Raw genomic sequence first — 20,820 nt, forward strand, 5'->3', positions numbered from 1 at the left:
TGTCAAGATCAAAGGTGGAAAAGGGATATGAATGTAGATAGAGCGTATGCGAGATAATGGTGGATGAAGGATAATGGAGGAAGATGGATAATAGATGGATGTACATGGATGGAACTTGCCCCCAGTGTAAAGTGCAAAAGGATAATGGATTACACATGATGCCTGTTTGCCAGGTTTTCATCATGGTACTTTCCCAAGGCGCCACAAGAAGTGGTTTTCACTCGTGGACGAAATTATTTCTCTATACTTTTTTTTTTGATTTTTTTTTTTTTTGGAAGATAATGGAGGCATGATAGGGGATGGAAGAAGGACCCCATCATCTCGCTTCTTTGGATGGTACCCTTGGAATATGAGTTGCAATAGACCATGGCCATGAAGGTATGCTCAAAGATGTTGGCAGGATAATGAAATGAAACTAAGGCAAGGACTTATGCAAAGGATTGGATAAGAGGGATGGAAGGGTGAAAAAGAGGTATTGGATAATGGATGGGATGTTGGAAGAATTGTGTATGGATAGATGGAAATGCTGGAAAGATCAACATTGGCACACACCTTGAGGAATGATGGACATATGGAGGAGAAGTGAATCTCAGATTTTGAGATTTGGATGGAGGAAAGGTTACAGATTTTGGGGCATAAGAACCCAAAATGGATGAAAGAGGTCATGGAGGAATAAAATCAGAAGGTTTGCATGGAGGAACAACAATCTTGGATGCCAATTTTGATTTTTCTTTAGACTTTTGTGCTTCAAGTATCTGCTTAGGGATCCACATGGTTTTTTATTTTTCATGCTTTTGTAGTTCCTTAGAGCGCATTGCTTGTACAAGTGCCTTAGGGACCCATATAACTTTTGAATTTTCTTCTTTCTTTGTGGGCCCTTGTGGCGTTTTGTATTTTTCTTTTTCTTTTCGGATCATATTTTTCTTTGTTTTGACATGTTGATTAGATGGGACATATTGATCCTTGAATAAATGTGGATTGTTTGATTTATGAATTTTATGCTTGGCATCCAAATTGCTTGGAGGGAGATGCATGGATAGATAAGAATGATATGGAGGTCTTTTAGATGGATGGAAGGTACTCAAAGATGTGTGCCTTTGTTGATCCCGCATAAGGGATGGAGGGATATAGGGACCTAGAATGGATGGAAGTGGTGAAGGGGAAGGCGTGTATTTGGATTTAACTGGAGAAAAGTAGGATTTATGAGAGATAGCAACATCTTGAGATATGTCCCTGAGGCCATGACCTTTATCATTTTCTTTAATATGGAGGGGTTCTTGCTTGTGAAGATCTACCCCTTTGCCTTTATAAGTATTTTGACTTGTAGGATACACTTTGCTTTGGAAAGAAGGCACGAGTCCATTATGAGATAAAGGTGGAATGTAGGGAATGATAGGATCATGAGAGGGATTTATAGGCATGATGGATCCTTGAGGTGAATATGGAGGATTATGACAAGGAGATGAAGGGATACTTTGATCTTGACATGGAAGAGGACCATTGGATAGAGTAGGAAGGGTGTTTGACTCTTCATTTTGAATAGGATCATTTGAAAAGGTGGAAGAGGCATCATGATATTTCTTAGGAAGTGGATTAGGAATGGGATTTGGAAGGATGCTTTTCTCTTGAGATAGAAGTGAGTCATCTCGGAAGAAATGAAAAGGTATAAGGGGATCATCATGGGAATCTAGTGAAATAGGATCTTTTTCAATCATTAGATGGGATTGGAGATTTTTGGTGTCTTGATCTTGATTTATGATAGGACTTGTTTCTTCCTTTTTCAGATTATCCTCTTGACATGGAGTCACTTCTAAGGAAGGAGTAGGATTGTGCATTGGCGTAGGGGATTCTTGGAAGGTCTTCATATTTTGGCATGATGGGGAAGCATTTTGAGTGGGACTCTCGAGAGTGGGTACATTTGGAATTGGAGTGCATGATGGCATAAGATCTGGGATTTTTAAATCTTTAGAGGAACTTGTATCAATATTGGCATTAACTTGGATTTCCATAGGAGATAGCCCTTGAAGGTAAACATGAGAAGTTTTATTGTTTGAAGGAGATGGTATGGATTGTTGCTGAGAAGTTTTAGGAGATGAAGGCATCATGGAAGGGATGAAGGCCACATATGGAGCCTTGCTAGACATAGGTTCATGATTTTGATCATGCTTAGAAGTAGTTCCTTCTTTTTCTTTGGGTGAGTCATTAGGATCTTCAATTTCAATGACACCATTATCAATGAGATCTTGAATCTTATGTTTTAATTCCATGCATTTTGAAGTCTTATGTTCATTTTGTCTATGATATGCACAATACTTAATCACAAATTCACATCCCCATGTGGTCTTTTTAGGCAATATGATAAGATTATGCTCAAGAAGCTCTTTCAAAGTCGACTCAATAGATTGCCCCAAAGGTGTAAACTGTTTATCTAGAGGATATTTGGAGGAAATGTCTTTATGTCTTGGTGAAGGTGTCTTGTGAGCTTGTTTGAGATTTGGCTTTTGATTGTTAATTATTTGTTGGTTTTTGATTGTCAAATCATATAATCATTTTAGCATTCCTTGAAGTTTCTCACTCTTGATATCATGCATTTTTTTTTCAAATGGAGAAATCGATTTATTTTGTTGGATTTTCATGTCATATATTTCCTTCTTGATATCTTGATTCATTTGAGCCAAGGTAGCCATGGGAATTGGAGCTAAGGGAGCCATGAGCTTCTTACTTTTGTCAGAATTTTTAGAAGAGCTTCTGGTTTGAACAGGCATTTACAATCGACGGGACCAAGAGCTAGATGTGTTGCAAAAGTCAAGATCAAATTGTAGCTAGTTGTTCATTTAATGTAGTGATTTGAGAGAAGTAACTAGATCTGGTCTAGTTTCAGGAATGATATATCCTGTGTAAGACATTATCTAAGTTAACTTAGGTTTGATAAGTAGTTGATTGAACTATCTTAGAGATGATCGATAAAATTGTGCAACACAATGGCAGGGGTACACTATCAAGACTGTTTATGCTCAGGAGGATGATAACCAGTTTTATGCTCACTGTAGACTTGTTTAGGGAAGTTTGACTGTTCGAGATTGATAATATCAGGAATTCATATGACAAAGGATTAGACGGAGATGAGATTCTGACAGACAGAGTTTCAATGACTGACAAAGACCAGTTTTTGATAAGGACTAAGTTTTTGATGTTTAACAGACACCAGGTTTGGACACAAACAGCTTATCATTGGTTTGTTGATTTGTTTTCTCCAGTTTTAGTATTTTAGTTTCAGTTTCAGGAATGAAAACACAGTAAACATGCAAGATATATAATAATTCAATCACAACACGCTAACCCTATAGAAGTTGGCTTAGAGAAGAAAATATTTTCTTGTTGACTTAGTTACACACCCAATAGATAATCAAAATATGATCACCGAGTCTCACGCAATGGATTATCAATGTCGTATCAGCCGACTCCAAATGCTAATGGGGGCACGATATGGAAAGTGTCTTGGGAGAGTTACTATCTCTCTTGCACAAAGATTATCCCCCTTTTGGAGGTGAATTAGGTAGCCTCTATCTTATAGTTTTTAGTAAGGGTTCCATTCGGAAGGACCACCTGACTGTCACGCAAGCGTGATTTAGATACAAACCCAGCAGGATGTTGAAACCATGTAGTCACGCAAGCATGATTTAGACCGCAAGGCCCTATAAGATGCTCAACATGAGACACTCCTCATAAATGAAGCAGTGCCACTGATTATTCCATCTCCTGAGATTGTACTGGACTCACTTGGGTCATTCCCTATCACTGAGCCTTAGAGGCTTCTTGGGAGGTAGGCCCTCTAAAGGTATCAATAGATCTCAAACTCTAATAGAAAAAACCTCAAGGTCTGGATTTCTGATTGTCCAAATGGACAAGATCATACTCTCCTACTCTAGATTTCTCCCAAAAACATGAAAAATGAAATTCTTTCCCTTATATAAATTGAAGTGTTCCTAAAAAGATTAAGAAGATAGAATGTTTGTTTGTATCTCCAAAGACAACCTGCAAAACAAAGATATCACTAGTTCAAGTTTATAATCTTTGGCAAGCGTATGTTTAATGATTGAATTATTTGTCAAGCGGACCTGAAAACATTAAAAGCCCAAGATTAGTTGGCAAAATAACATAAAAAAAAATCATCAAAAGAAAATTCTAGCATGCAAACTGTAAATTAAACTAATCTAACAAGAATTTCCATTTTTATGATTATCCTAGTTATGACAATTTTGATAGTACTGCATTTTGTCGCTTATAAATTTTCAACTAGACATATTAGGAAAATCTCTTTGGTGGAAATGTGGAAAAATTGGCTTTACAAAACATATCAAAATTTTGTTTATATCCCACGGTCCAATCAAAAGTTATGCCCTCTGAACAGAGACCATTTTTAACTATCATAGAAGAATAAGTAAAATGATAGTACTACACTCTATCATTCATAACTGTCAAACCATAAATCCTTAAGAAACTCTCTTCGGGGAAACTGTGGAAAACTTGGTTTTCAACAACATATCAAAAATTGGTTTAGATCCAACAGTTGAATAAAAAGTTATGCCCTCCAAACAGAAACCATTTTTGACTATCACAGAAGAACAAGCAAAAAGAAAGATTTTTATTTGCAAAATTAACACATGTTTATTAATTATAAAAACCAAACATTAAATTTGTTCAAGAAACATTAGAAATCTTGTAGTTGTGGGTTTGAGCCCCACGGTGGGCACCAAAAATGTGTGTGTGAAAAGTGGACCTGTATCTATATCTAGAATACACAACACTTCAATTAATTCATTAAATGCATGGTTAGTAAATCAATAATCAATGAATAATAAACCATTACAAAGCAACCCATTGCCTTCTAGTAGATGCGAGTTTAGATTTCTCTCAGATTGCTAAGCTATCCAGTGACTAGGAAACATCTAAATGAAGGATTTTTAAATCTATATGAGCATGAATATGAGCTAAATGGATGCAAGATTTAAGTTAGATATGTAGGATTAATCTAACACGATTTAAACAATATATGAATATTTAAGCTAAATGATTTAAGCAATATGAAATAACTAATATGCAATATCTCAATGCGAATTCTCAATGAACCTAGAGCAAAAACAACATAATAACAATATATTCTCCAGGATTTTTGAATGAGAGATGAGAGCCTAAATTTATAGAAAATTCAGAAAGAAACCAACGACTGAGATCAAATGATGATGAGCGGTCAATATTTTCCAAGAGGAAGCACAATCCAGGTGAATTGATGTGATTGGATGCTTTTCTCAGTTTTAAAGGAAATTGAACTAAAATTAAGATAAAATCAGAAAAAACTGATTTATTCTCTATTTCATTCAATTTCAATATTTAAATGTTTTATTTGCTTTCTTTGAGATTATTTATCAATTTTTAATTTGTTTTTTCAAGATTATCTCCAATTGATTTCTTTTCTCAATTTTTAATTTTTTTTTGTCAATTAATTCCTTTTTTGATGATTTAATGGCAAATTGATTTATTTAATTAAATATGTAAAAGATATTTAATTATAATAAATAGGATAATTGATTAAAAATGATTTACTTGGAATGATCAATTAATTAAATAAATATTTAATTAATATTGGCTGATTAATTTTGCCATGTGACATTTGATGACTAAAAAATTAATTGTGTGCTCAAGATTTATTTAATTGCCTTTGGTTAGGACCTTGGTGATGTTGTTGAGATTAGGTGCTCATGGTTTAGATGACCATTTTTAGGGTATTACACTAAGAGGCCACACATGTGTTTTAACATGTGTGACCCCTTAGGACCCCATATGACCCATTTTAACATCCTAGTAGGTGCAGCATACCTCTTAGGACACCATATGACCCCATAGGGTCATATAGTGTCCTAAGGGGTCATATGGGGTTCTAAGGGTCCACACATGTGTGACCACTTAGGACCCCATATGATGCCTTTTAAAGTACTAGTAGGTACAACATACCTCTTCAGACACCATATGACCCCATAGGGTCATATAGTGTTGTACGGGGTCATATGGGGTCACACATGTGTGACCTCTTAGGACCTTATATGACCCCTTTTAAAGTCCTAGTAGGTACAACATACCCCTTAGGATACCATATGACCCCATAGGTTCATATAGTGTCGTATGGGGTCATATGGGGTCACACATGTGTTAGTACACATGTGTGACCCCTTAGGACCCCATATGACCCCTTTTAAAGTCCTAGTAGGTACAACATACCCCTTAGGACATCATATGACCCCATGGGGTCATATAGTTTCATACAGGGTCATATGGGGTCACACATGTGTTAGAAGACATGTGTGACCCCTTAGGACTCCATATGACCTGTTTTAAAGTCCTAGTAGGCACAACATACCCCTTAGGATACCATATGACCCCATAGGGTCATATAGTGTCCTAAGGGGCCACACATGTTCTAAAACATGTGCGACCCCTTAGGACCCCATATGACACCATTTAAAGTACTAGTAGGTGCAACATACCTCTTAAGACACCATATGACCCCATAGGGTCATAGTGTCATACGGGGTCATATGGGGTCACACATGTGTGACCCCTTAAGACCCCATATGACCCCCTTTAGAGTCCTAGTAGGTACAAAATACCCCTTAGGAAACCATATGACCCCATATAGTGTCTTAAGGGGTCATTGTTGACATTTTACCGAAGCGGTAAATGATTGATTGGTGAATGTGATGAAGAAATTGAGATTCATGTTTGATGACTAAGTCTTGTGTTGTAATTGATGACAATAATGTCTTTGTAGACATCTAAGTCTTGTAAGCCAATCGGTACAGATGACAGTTTACCAGTGAATCGACAAATAGGTCCTCAACTGGTAAACAGGAACAGAGTTGCATGCTTGCAACCAATACAAGCGATTCATGAAGAGTTGAATGATGTGGTTTTAAAGTAATGATGGAGATAGGTATTTGGAGCTATGTTCATGACCGCATTAGAAGATTCAACCAAGCAAGTGATATTTGATGTACAGAGTAGGAATTCTGATGAACACTTAACCAGTAGTGACAAAGTCACTTAAATCGGTAAAATGCCACAGGTTTTGATTTGTTATGTCGGTGACCGACATAAGTTCGATGTGCAATGATATTTTGTCTAAATTCATTTAACCTAGGAAATTGTTCCAAGGTTGTAGCCGACTAAGTTGATGCCTATAAAAAGTGTTATGAGTTATGAGATAGACATGCACATGTTGATTAGATCGAAGGTGAATAAGGTGAAGTTAATTATGCGATGATTAGTGAAGCTCTGTATTGATGTATTGTTGAATTTTTGAGGATCTGAAGTGGATCTTATTAGACACAGAGGTGTTACATGAAGATCATTTGAATTGTTATTTTCCTAACAGTTTGCTGCACTAAAATCCTCTAATTGGGTAGGTCCTAATAGGCCTTACATTGTAGATCCCTTAACTGGGTAGCTCTATATCAGAGTCTTAAATCCTCTTGCGAGGTTGATCCTAACAGGTCAAAGCTCCTAACAAGGCTCATCATTTAAATCCCTTAACTGGGTGAATCCTAATCAGGTTTGCTCCAAACAGGGCATATTTGTAAGACCTTAACTAATCAAGATTTCTATTCCACAGATAGTGAATCTTGTGGGTATTAACTCCGACTGTGGTTTTTCCATTTTGGGTTTCCACCTATAAATCTCTTGTGTTATGTGGAATTCATTTTATTGGGAAATAGCTTATTTGGTGATATTCCTTTTATGTTTGTTAAGTTTTAAGTTATTTAAGTTGGTGATCAGATTCATATTGTTTTTGCTTGCACTGATTCACCCCCCCTCTCAGTGCCTTATGAGTTTATCAGTCATATGGGGTCCTAAGGGGCCACACACATGTTATAACATATGTGTGACCCCTTAGGACCCCATATGACCCCTTTTAAAGTCCTAGTAGGTACAACATACCTCTTAGGACACCATATGACCCCATAGTGTCCTAAGGGGTCATATGGGGTCCTAAGGGGCTACACATGTGTGACCTTTTAGGACACCATATAACCCATTAGGACACCATAGTGTCATATGGTGTCCTAAGCGGTCATATGGGGTCCTAAGGGGCCACACATGTGTTCTAACACATGTGTGACCCCTTAGGACCCCATATGATCCCTTTTAAATTCCTAGTAGGTACACCATACCCCTTAGTACATCCTAGGAGGTATTAAGACATGAATGACCCCATAATACATCCTAAAACATCTTTTAACCCCTTTTATCATCCTATCACGTATAACATAAGAACCCATACGACACCATGAGTCCCCTTAAGACCCCTTATGACTGTAATGACCCCTTATGACCTTTAATGACCCTTTAAGACCTCTTATGATCCCTAATGACCCCTACTGACCCCATAGGATCATATAGTGTCATAAGGGGTCATATGGTGTCATTACGGGTCATATGGGGTCTTAAGGGGCCACGTGACCCCATAGGATCATATAGTGTTCTAATGGGTCATATGGGGTCCAAAGGGGCCACATATGTATTTTAACACGTGTGACCCCATAGGACCCCATACGACCCCTTTTAACATCCTAGTAGGTGCAACATACCTCTTAGGACACCAAATGACCCCATAGGGTCATATAGTGTCGTAAGGGGTCATATGGGGTACTAAGGGGTCACACATGTGTTCTTACACATGTGTGACCCCTTAGGACCTCATATGAGCTCTTTTAAAGTCCTAGTAGGTACAACATACCTCTTAGAACACCATATGACCCCATAGGTTCATATAGTATCATATGGGGTCATATGGAGTCCTAAGGGGTCACACATGTGTGACCCCTTAGGACCCCAGATGACCCCTTTTAAAGTCCTAGTAGGTACATCATACCCCTTAGGACACCATATGATCCCATATAGTGTCCTGAGGGGTCATATGGGTTCCTAAGGGGCCACACATGTGTGACCCCTTAGGACACCATATGATCATATGCTATCCTAAGGGGTCATATGGGCTCCTAAGTAGCCACACATGTGTGACCCCTTAGGACCCCATATGATCCCTTTTAAAGTCCTAGTAAGTACAACATACCTCTTAGGACACCATATGACTCCATAGGGTCATATAGTGTCCAAAGGGGTCATATGGGGTCCTAAGGGGCCACACATGTGTTATAACATATGTGTGACCCCTTAAGACCCCATATGACCAACCATTAGGACACCATAGGGTCATATGGTGTCCTAAGGGGTCATATGGGGTCCTAACGGGCCACACATGTGTTCTAACACATGTGTGACCCCTTGGGACCCCATATGACCACTTTTAAAGTCTTGGTAGGTACAACATACCTCTTAGGACACCATATAACCACATAGGGTCATATAGTGTCCTAAGGAGTCATATGGGGTCCTAAGGGGCCACACATGTGTTATAACACATGTGTGACCCCTTAGGACCCATATGACCCCTTTTGAAGTACTAGTAGGTACAACATACCTCTTAGGATACCATATGACCCCATAGGGTCATATAGTCTCGTATGGGGTCATATGGGGTCACACTTGTGTTAGAACACATGTGTGACCCCTTAGGACCCCATATGAACCCTTTTAAAGTCTTAGCAGATACAACATACCCCCCAGGACACCATATGATCCCATAGGGTCATATAGTGTCCTAAGGGGTCATATGGGGTCCTAAGGGGCCACACATTTGTTATAACATATGTGTGACCTCATATGACCCTGTTTAAAGTCCTTTTAGGTACAACATAGGGTCATATGGACACCATATGCCCCCTTAGGATCCCATATGACCCCTTAGGACACCATAGGGTCATATGGTGTTCTAAGGGCTCATATGGGATCCTAAGGGATCACACATGTGTGACCTCGTAGGACACCATATGACCCCTTTAGAGTCCTAGTAGGTACAACATACCCCTTAGGACCCCATATGACCCCTTAAGACACCATAGGGTCATATAGTGTCCTAAGGGCTCCTAAGGGGCCACACATGTGTGACCCCTTAGGACCCCATATGATCCCTTAGGAAATCATAGGGTCATATGGTATTCTAAGGGGTCATGTATGAGGTCCTAATGGTCCACACATGTGTTCTAACATATGTGTGATCCTTTGGGACCCCATATGAACCCTTTTAAAGTCATAGTCGATACAACATACCCCCTAGTACATCCTAGGAGCTATTAAGACATGGACGACCCCTTAATACATCCTAGGACATTATTTGACCCCTTTTAGCATCTTAGCATGCATAACATAAGACTCTATATAACACCATAAGACCCCTTAGGATTGTAATGACCCCTTATGACCTCTAATGACCCCTTAATACCCCTTATGACTCTTAATGGCCCCTACTAACCCCATTTGACCCCATAGGATCATATAGTATCATATAGTATTGTTAGGGGTCATATGGGGTCCTTAGGGTCCACACATGTGTTCTAACACATGTGTGGCCCCTTAGGACCCCTTATGAGCCCTAATGACACCATATGACCCCTTAGAATACCATATGATCCCATAGGATCATATAGTGTTCTATGGGGGCCACACATGTGTGACCCCTTAGGACCCCATATGACCCCTTATAAGGTCCTAGTAGGTACAACATACCCCTTAGGACACCATATGACCCCATAGGGTCATATAGCATCCTAATGGATCATATGGGGTCCTAAGGGGCCAGACATGTGTGATCCCTTAAGACCCCATATGATCCCCTTTAAAGTCCCAGTAGGTACAACATACCCCCTAGTATATCCTAGGAGTTATTAATATTTGAATGACCCCTTAATTTCGATTATTAAAAAATGTACAAAAACTACAAATAATTACAAAAATCTTAATAATAAGGTTTAATAAAATCTAAATAATATTTAGTTTAATATAACATACTTAAAGAAATTTGAAGCCTTCTAATATTAGATATTTAATTTAATTGAAAAAAAATAATTTAATATAACATATTGGAAAAAATTTGAAGCCTTCTACCAAATCTTAAAAAAATTTGGAAATGTTCGTCGCTTTATATCAAAAATATCGCTTTTATTTGAAAAAACAATTGATTTAATTCAAAAACCAATTATATTATTTCATACACCTTTATTTCCATATTTCATTATTTTATGGGGTTGAAGAGGCATGGTCGCTCAAATGACTGGTTGCACTAGCCTTTAATGATCCAGTCAAAAGGGTTCTGGCCGGAACATCCTAAGTGGCAGCCATATCACCAAATTTGACAAATTCCTGAAACTTATGACTTCTGCAACAAAATTCAATAGGTAAATTCAATTTATTAAAAAAATAAAAAATACCCTTTTGTAGAGATCAAAGTAAAGAATCTACTCATATAATTTTTATGATATTTTGATTAGATTTAATATATATTATTTGAAAAATACTACGAGTAGGTATTCTAATGTTTAGTAAGAGGTTGGTTTGAAGAACAAAAAAGTAATATTGAATGACCTAAAAAAAAATTGAAAAAAATATGGTTCACTAGAGGAGAGTCTTCTCCAAAAGGTTTTTTTTTTTTATCATAAATTTAATAGACAAAATGTGGTGGGAGAAAAAAACTATCAAATTAAGGTATATTCGACTTTAAAAAGTTATAACAAAGAAAATATACATTGAATTTTATTTATTTATTTTTGCACTGTATATGTATGTCATCTATTAGAGAGATCAAAATTAGAAAAAAAATAAGTTGATTTATATTTTGTTTTTGGTGGGAACTAAACCCCCCGATTTTCAACATTTTTCAGCAATAAAAAATTTAAATGTAAAAGTAAAAAAACATATATCAATCCTTGACAATTTTTTTTAAAAAATAATAGACTTAAACTTCATCAAATTTTACACCTTTCATCAGTTTACATCATCTTCAAATTCAAAATACAAATGCCACTTTTATGGCATCAAAATTGAACTGTTATTGTTGTGTTAACCTTTTCCTTTATAAAAGTATGACACAGGTTTGTACTTTTACCACGTGGCTTCCACTTGAGTGTTGGCATTGTCATTTATCTTGTTGTAACCTTTGTTGGGTTTAAAATTCGTAAACGATTGTTGAGAACCCTCATTCTCATCAATCAGATCCATTAAAGAGGATGATTCAAACTGAATCACTTGAAGCTGATAATTATGAAGCACTACACATAATTGTGTAAAGGAAGTAAACTCGGAAAATAGAAGCTTATCTCGAATGTCTTTTTGTAAATTAGCAATAATTTTTTTGAACATCATGATCAGGCACTTGATATGCAATTTGAGAATACAAATTTTTATATCTACCAATAAAATCGATCACTTTTTCTTTAACTCCTTGCTTATAATGAATCAAATCAATCAAAGTAATTTGAGGATCAATATTATTTTGAAATTGTTAAATGAAAGCATTAGCCAATTGTTGAAATGAAGTAATAGAATAAGGAGACAAAGAACAATACCATTGCCAAGCTTTATTAATAAAGGTTATAGTAAACAACTTAGCCATAAGTCTTTGGTAATGAGAAAAATTACTACACAAAGTTTGAAATATCTTCACATGAATCAAGGGGTCACATTTTTCATTATACAATTCTAATTGAGGGACTTCCACATGTTTAGTGGGAACCGCAGGGATAATGCCATCAGAAAGTGGGATTGCTACATCAAATTTGGGAACATTGAACTTGGATTGGGTAATGGAAGCCAATTGATGTTGTAGGGATGTAACAGTTTGGGCTAAGTTATTGATGGTATCTTCAGTGGATGGATTGAAATTGGACATGCTAGATTGTGGTGGAGTAACATTTTTATATGTAGGTGGAGGTTGAGAATAAGGAGGTGGAACATTGTGGTATGTGGGTATGGGAGATTATTGGGATACAAATGGAAGACTCATGGGGGGAGGTATGTAAGAATATTGATTAAAATGATTATCCCCATGACTAACATGTGTATGATTAACATTTTGTGTAGAAGTAGTCATGATAGAAGATGTAAATGTAGGCACACTAGGCAAAGATGTAGGCACAGGAATGGGATGATTGACTTGACTAGTGGGTTGAGAATAACCAAGGAATTTAGCACAACTTTTAATCGGCATGATATTAGTGTCAATAATATGAGCAAGTCCATTCAACAAATCAACACCAATTATATCACTTTCCACCATTATTTTTAATCCTTCAAGCAAAGGGATTGCCTCACTTTTCGAGTATTGTTGACTCGTCTATTGTTGAATATTTTCAAATATATTATCAATCTTCTAGAATTGGTCAATAGTAACCCCAGTTAGTGATTCATTCACGTCATAAGAAGTATGAGGAGAATGGGGATAAATGATGTCATTTGTTGGATTAGAGGAAGCACTAACATTCTCATGGAATAAGTGATCTAATTGAGGCTCCATATCCTTAGTAGTTAAAATTTGGGAAGCCTTAAGTCTACAACTTTTGCTCATGGGAATATTATATGTACAACTTATGGTAATAAAACTCATGCACAAAGGAGGTAAATTTGAATGCAAAAATTTTAAACTATGATTTAAGCAATGCAATTTGTTCTAACAATGATTGATTATCCAATTAATTAAGCAATTTGATTTGTGATTGTGAACAATAAATATCTTTAAATCATAATATAATATGTCATAATAATCATATTTGGAAATATACTTGACAAATTATGCAACCCACAAGTAAATTTTAGAATAATAAATTAGGGTTAGTGTGAATTTAACCTCTAAATTTATGTAATTCAATTGAAAATAACAACTATGAGTGCAAATTTGAATTTTAAAATGCATACAAAATCAATCTGAGACAAGAAATCAGAATTAAGCTTGAAGGATGTCGGGTTCACCTAAATGTAATGTGTGGAAAGTTAGGAATTAGGCTTTTACTAAGTAAATCCACCAAATAACCTAATGATCACAACATGCATTAAAAGAGGGTTGAACCCAATAGATCTAGACTCAATCCCAATGGGGAAAGATTTGAGATTATGATTGGATTCAACTAGTTAGGGTTTATTATCTTCTTTCTTAATTGAATTTGTAATGTAATTGTAAAATTAGGGAAAAACCATGAATAATTAAAGAAACTGGTAAAAACAATAAGCTACAGATGTCCCATAGAGCCACCTCTTGAGATATGGGCAAAATGAGATATTTAGAACATCTTCTCAAAAGTTAGGCCTAATTTTTCAGAGCCAGACAGCACAGATCTACCGTGGTCCTCAGAATTTTCTACCATTGAAAGCTAAACCTATTCGTCACTGTTGATACTATCGGTGTAGACACATAAATCTATCCACTAAGTTAAATAAATATTTAATATTTGTTTAATGCACTAATATAATTCTATCAATTAAATTCTCATTTAATTAATTCATTTTAATCCTATTCTTCTAATTTAATTAAATAAATTTCATAAATTTATTTAAATTAAAATTACTAAGTATAGTCCAAATATTAGATAAATTATAAATTTATTTAATTCTCCTTTCCTTTCAATTAAACAAATTAAGCATTTATTTAAAAATCCCCAATCAAATCCCCATTTAAATAAATAAACATTTATTTAAAAAAATCCTCCCATCTACTTGCATTCTCTTACAAATGCAAGTTGCACCATTATTTTGAATAAATAAATTATTTATTTAAAAATCCCTAAATCCTCACCCACTTTCAAATCCCACTTGTTCACTAACCTTCTTCTAGATTCTTCTAAGCCCTTCTAAATTAGCCTAAACCCCCTTCTAATCACTTGCACAATCCTAATCCCAAATTAACCCTCAACCAATCATCTCATCGCTTTAAGACTCTTACAAAGTCTTAAAGACTTCCCTTCTTCAACAAGTTAAGCCACATGGGTCTTGTCCCTTTAGTCAAGGCCTAACCATGGGTAACCTTGCACAAGAGTTTATCCATTGGGTAATAACTTTACCATTGAGTAATAGCTTTATCCAATAACCCAACCACATGAGGTTACCCTCATGTCTACTCAAGCATTAAATACTTTATCCCTCTCCTCTCAATCCCTCTCATGATGCCACTTCTCACCATTGCATTGGTGGAAGTTGCAAACATGGATTGAGGTTCACACCTCTCTCATGCAATCCTAGCCCTTGTTAAGACAGATCAATCATGACCCTCCAATCAACCATTTTGCCTATAAAAGGAGCCTCATTCTGTTAGCAGCAACCAAGAAGGAAAATTGAGAGAGGGGGGGGGTGAATCAGTTGTCATCGGATTTATCAAATCAAGCACAATCTCAGATCTAAATAACTGCAATAAGAATAAATATAGACATAATAGCACCAACAGACGTGACACCAATATTTTGACATGGAAAACACAGTTAAGGGAAAAACCATGGTGGGAACCTACCCACAATAAGTTGATACTCTCCAGTAGTATGTGTAAATATTACAATGGGGAATGCATATGCATTCAAGCACACTACCTAGAGCTCACTGCTCAAAATAAGATGACCCAGAAGGCTACAACCCTCATGGAAGGTTCACTATCTTACAATAATGATTGGACAACAATCCAGATTACATGAACTACAAATATAACATGTCCTTATGCCCGCTGACAGTTTCGGTTAAGCACATTTGTTTTCCTTGCAACAATATCTGCTCAATACACCACATTGAAGGATAAATTCACTTAAGAACCACATAAACCACTCTCTGATAATGCAGACGTAACACCCATACCCAATTACATGACTATACCACCTATTTATACAAATCATCAACCTTGACTACAAGGTCTGCTAAACCCTCAACTGACAATTACAAAATTACATCACACGATACATATGTGAACCACCAGACCAATATAATGATATACATGACATAACATGAACCTAAACCAAATCTCTAAACATGCATCACCATCGAAAATCTTGCCAAGATCAACCACACCACGCTACACCACCAAGAATACCGCATAACACAAAGAATATCATTGGATTAACAAAATCACCAAGAATGAGCACAAGAATCAATGTAGACCACCAAGACAAATAGGACATGATCAAGAAACAACAACAAGCACATTAGAACCATTTGCAATAGCTGCACCAACACCACTTATGCAAATCTTCATCGATCAAGACACTAGCTCATAGGAATACTCAACAACAACAATTCGGACTAGAAGGATAACTGGCAGAGCACCAAATCATAAACCATATGAACTGAAGATACACATGAACATCCAAAACATTCTTCCAAATCTGCAACCAAAGATATGATCATACCGGAGCTCACCGGATCAAATACCAAACTTTGTCAACCATTGCATCGAAAGACTGAACTATAAACCGGATCAAATAGTATGATCAAGTAAACTTTTGGATCATTGGAAAAAATAAGGAATGAAGTATTCTATCATACCAAATAGATAAACCATCCATATCAACTCAATGCAATCACCGGAACACCAAACAACTCTTCTGCAACACTGAAATATGTTGACATCAATGACAACAACATATCCTAGCAACAACAATATCCAAAAATCTCCCCCTTTGGCATTGATCGAAACATATGAATGTGAAAAATAATCAATGCAAAGGAATGAATCATCACTAACAAACTCTCCCTAAGATCATGCACACAAAGCTCCAAAGATAAAGCAATTTTTCACATGACTCTCCCCCTTTGACAACAATGCCAAAGATAGAATACAAATTGTGCTCTCTCCCAAAACTCGATCTTCTAAGAAGGACAATCTCCCCCTTAGGATAAACACACAACTAAAAATTTGAACCACACATTGACTACTACGACTGAGTAGTAGCACCAACTCATCAACCCGAACAAAAAGATAAGGCTCTGAAATCCACTGGATTGATGCAGCTCCACACATCTAGTTCTCAACAAGAGGGGAAGAGACCCCAACCTTGTCTATCAAAGAAGCAAATGTATCTGTAGAAAAAGGCTTAATGAAAATATGTACAATTCGATCCTTTGTAGATACATATTCCAATTTGACTTCTTCATCACTAACCTTCTCCCTCATGAAATGATACTTTATGGACACATACTTTGTTTTAGAATGCAACACCGGATTCTTTGAAATATTGATAGCACTTGAATTGTCACAATATATAACAATAGGCTCATCATAAATTACTTTGATATCCTTCAACATATACTTCATCTAGACTACTTGAGTACAATTACTAGTAGAAACAATGCATTCAACTTCAACAGTAGACAAAGATACAACATCTTGTTTCTTACTGGACCATGAAATCAACTTCTTTCCCAAAAAGATTGCTCCACCGGTAGTGCTCTTTTGGTCATCAACATCACCAGCCCAATCAACATCAGTGTAAGCACACAACAGGAAATCATCATTCTTCAGATATCATAGGCCATAGTCAACAGTTCCCTTCAAGTATCTAAAAATACTCTTCACAGTAGTGACACGAGTTTCTTTAGGATCTGCTTGAAATTTAGCACAAAGACAGACAACATGCATAATATCTGGTCTAGTTGGAGTTAAGTACAACAATCCACCAACCATAGATCTATACAAAGTTTGATTAACTTTATGAGAGTCATCATTCTTAGATAATGTTCATCCAGTCACCATAGGAATTCCAACAGGTTTAGAATCAGCTAATCCAAACTTCTTCAACGGTTCTTTCACATACTTAGATTGAGAAATGAAAATACCTTTACCGATCTGAGTAATCTGTAGTCCTAAAAAGAATTTCATTTCACCTATCATAGACATCTCAAATTCCTTTTACATATCATCAACAAACTTCATACTCAAATCATCATCACCACCAAAAATGATATCATCAACAAAGACTTCAACAATCAAAATGTTATCTTTCTCAATTTTGAAATATAAATTACTATCAGCAGTACCTTTATAGAATACCAACATCAACAAATACTTATCCAATCTAGCATACCAGGCTCTAGGGGCTTGCTTCAGTCCATACAGAGATTTCTTTAATTTGCATACCATATCTCCTTCATCATATAGAGAATCCATTCAGTTGCTCAATGTAAACTTCCTCTTCCAAATCACCATTCAAAAAGGACGACTTGACATCCATCTAATATACCTTAAAATTCGTATAAGAATCCTATGCAAGCAACAACCTAACAACTTCAATTCTAGCTACATGAGAAAATTTTTCTCCATAGTCAATACCTTCCATCTAAGAAAATCCTTTACATACCAATCTTTCTTTGTTTCTGACAACTTCACCGACTTCATTCAATTTATTCTTGAACACCCATTTAGTACCAATCACCTTCTTGTCTTTAGGCCTCGAAACAAGCCCCCAACTATTATTCTTTTCAATCTGATTTAGCTCTTTATCCATTGCTTTTAACCAATTTTCATCTTTACATGCTTCTGCAACATCCTTAGGATCAATCTTTGAAATCAAACATATCTCTTCAGCAACAATCCTTCTCCTAGTCATTACACCTTTATTCTTGTCACCAGTAATCTAATTTTCTAAATGATTCAATCTAATATACCTCGATGTCTTCTGATTGTTTTGATTTCCAGGTTCTTGCATTTGTTCATCGACAACAACAATATCCAGATTACCTGTCTCCACCAGATTAGTCTGCTTCAAGATATATGTCTGCAAAGGCTTAACAACATCGTCATCATCAAAATCATAACTACATGCTCTGATCTACTTTCCATGACACTCATCCACCTTCACATTTGCACTTTCAACCAACTTCCTCAATCTCTTATTGTAGCACTGATAGGCCTTTCTCTTAGTAGAATATCCCAAGAAGATTCTTTCATCACATCTTGCATGAAACTTTCCTATATCCTCATCTCTCTTGATATAACATTTACTTCCAAAAATTCTGAAATATCTAACTGTAGGAATATGACCAAACCATAGCTCATAAGGAGTCTTACTGGAATCACCTTTAATATGCAACTGGTTGAATATGTAAAAAAAAATGCTAACAACTTCTCTCCAAAAGATTTGTGCAACATTTCCTTCAATCAACATAGTCCTTGCAGCATCTAAGATACTTCTATTTTTCCTTTCAACAACTCCATTCCGTGGAGGGGTTCTAGGAGTAGATAATTGTCTTCTAATTCCATTCCTCTCACATAATGCATCAAACTCTCCTGATGTAAATTTTCCTCCTCTATCAGATTTCAGACATTCAGCTTCAATTCTGTCTCAGTCTCCACTCTGGCTTTGAATATCTTGAATTTCTCCAATGCTTCTGATTTCTCCCTTAGAAAGGTTACCCACATCATTCTTGAATAATCATTAATCAGAAACATGCAATATCTCTCTCCCTACATGCTTCCCACTCTAGTAGGATCACATAAGTCAGTATGAACCAGATCTAGCAATCCATTAGATGAATATAGCTTACTCTTGAATGAAGTTTTTATTTTCTTTCCCATTTGACATTCCTTACATATCTTAGGCAAATCTCTAATAGATTGAGTAGAACTTATCTTTACCATGTAGTCAAAATTAACATGACACATTATTCTATGCCATAACCAACTTTCATCAATCTAAGCAATCAAACAACTCTTCTCACCAACATTCAAGTGAAAAATATTACCTTTAGTTTTAGTACCTAATGCAATCTCTATACCGGAGGCATTTAGGATCTTACATTTACCATTATTGAATTGAAAATTATAACCCTTTTCAATCATCTGTCCAACACTCAAAATATTATGCTTCAAACCTTCTAGATACAAGACATCATCAGTATTATGCTTACCATTGAAAGATATAGAACCTCTACCATGAATCACACAAGCTTTGTCATCACCAAATCTCACTATTCCACCATCATACCTTTCCATACTCACAAATTTTCTTTTATCACCTGTCATATGATGTGAAGAACTGCTGTCAATCACCCATTCATCTTTCTCGTCAATCTTAGCAGCTAAAGCTTTCTCCTCAACAATGTAGCTTGTAGGATTCACTAATACCGGATCATCTTCCTTAATAGAAATAAATATTAATTTTTCTTTTGAATTCCCATTCTTTGATTCCTCATCTATTACACCTTCATCAGCAACATAATAGCATTTCTTCTGATTTTTGTACTTCTAGTAGGGCTTATAGGGCTTACCATACTTATCATGATTCTCATATCTATTAGATCTATCATGCCTTTCAAATTTATCATGCTTATCATATCTAGACATCTTCTCAGGGAACCTAGAAGAAAAATGTCCTATCTTATTACAAGAGAAACATTTCAAAGGTACCTTTCCATCATACTTAGCGGCTCCTTTGGGAAATCTCCAAGAAATAAGGGCTTCAAGCTCATCCAATTCTCTTCCTTTCTCTTCCATCTCTCTCTTCTCTCTTTCAAATCTTGATACCCAACAAGAAATTTCTCCTAGAGCATACTTTTGCTTCCTGAATACAGAGGCTCTAAATGCAGTCTCAGATTTACCATGTGATTCTCCAAATTTGCTCAACTCAAATGCATTTTTCTTTCCAACCAACATGTCTCTAGTCATTGTAGTCACACTTTAGATCTCATCAATAGCATCTAATTTATGTTTGTAAGAAGGAGGTAATGATCTCAGCACCTTAGAAACAACCTCATCTTCTTCAAGAGATCCACCAGTACATCTGATATTCATGACAAGATCATTCACTTTAGCCATAAAGGTTGATATATTTTCATCTTCTCCATCTTCAATGCTTCATACTTTCCTTTCAAACTCTGCAAATTATCAACTTTAACTTACACATCTCC

Source organism: Cryptomeria japonica, chromosome 3 (assembly GCF_030272615.1).
Source record: "Cryptomeria japonica chromosome 3, Sugi_1.0, whole genome shotgun sequence".
Taxonomy (NCBI): Eukaryota; Viridiplantae; Streptophyta; class Pinopsida; order Cupressales; family Cupressaceae; genus Cryptomeria; species Cryptomeria japonica.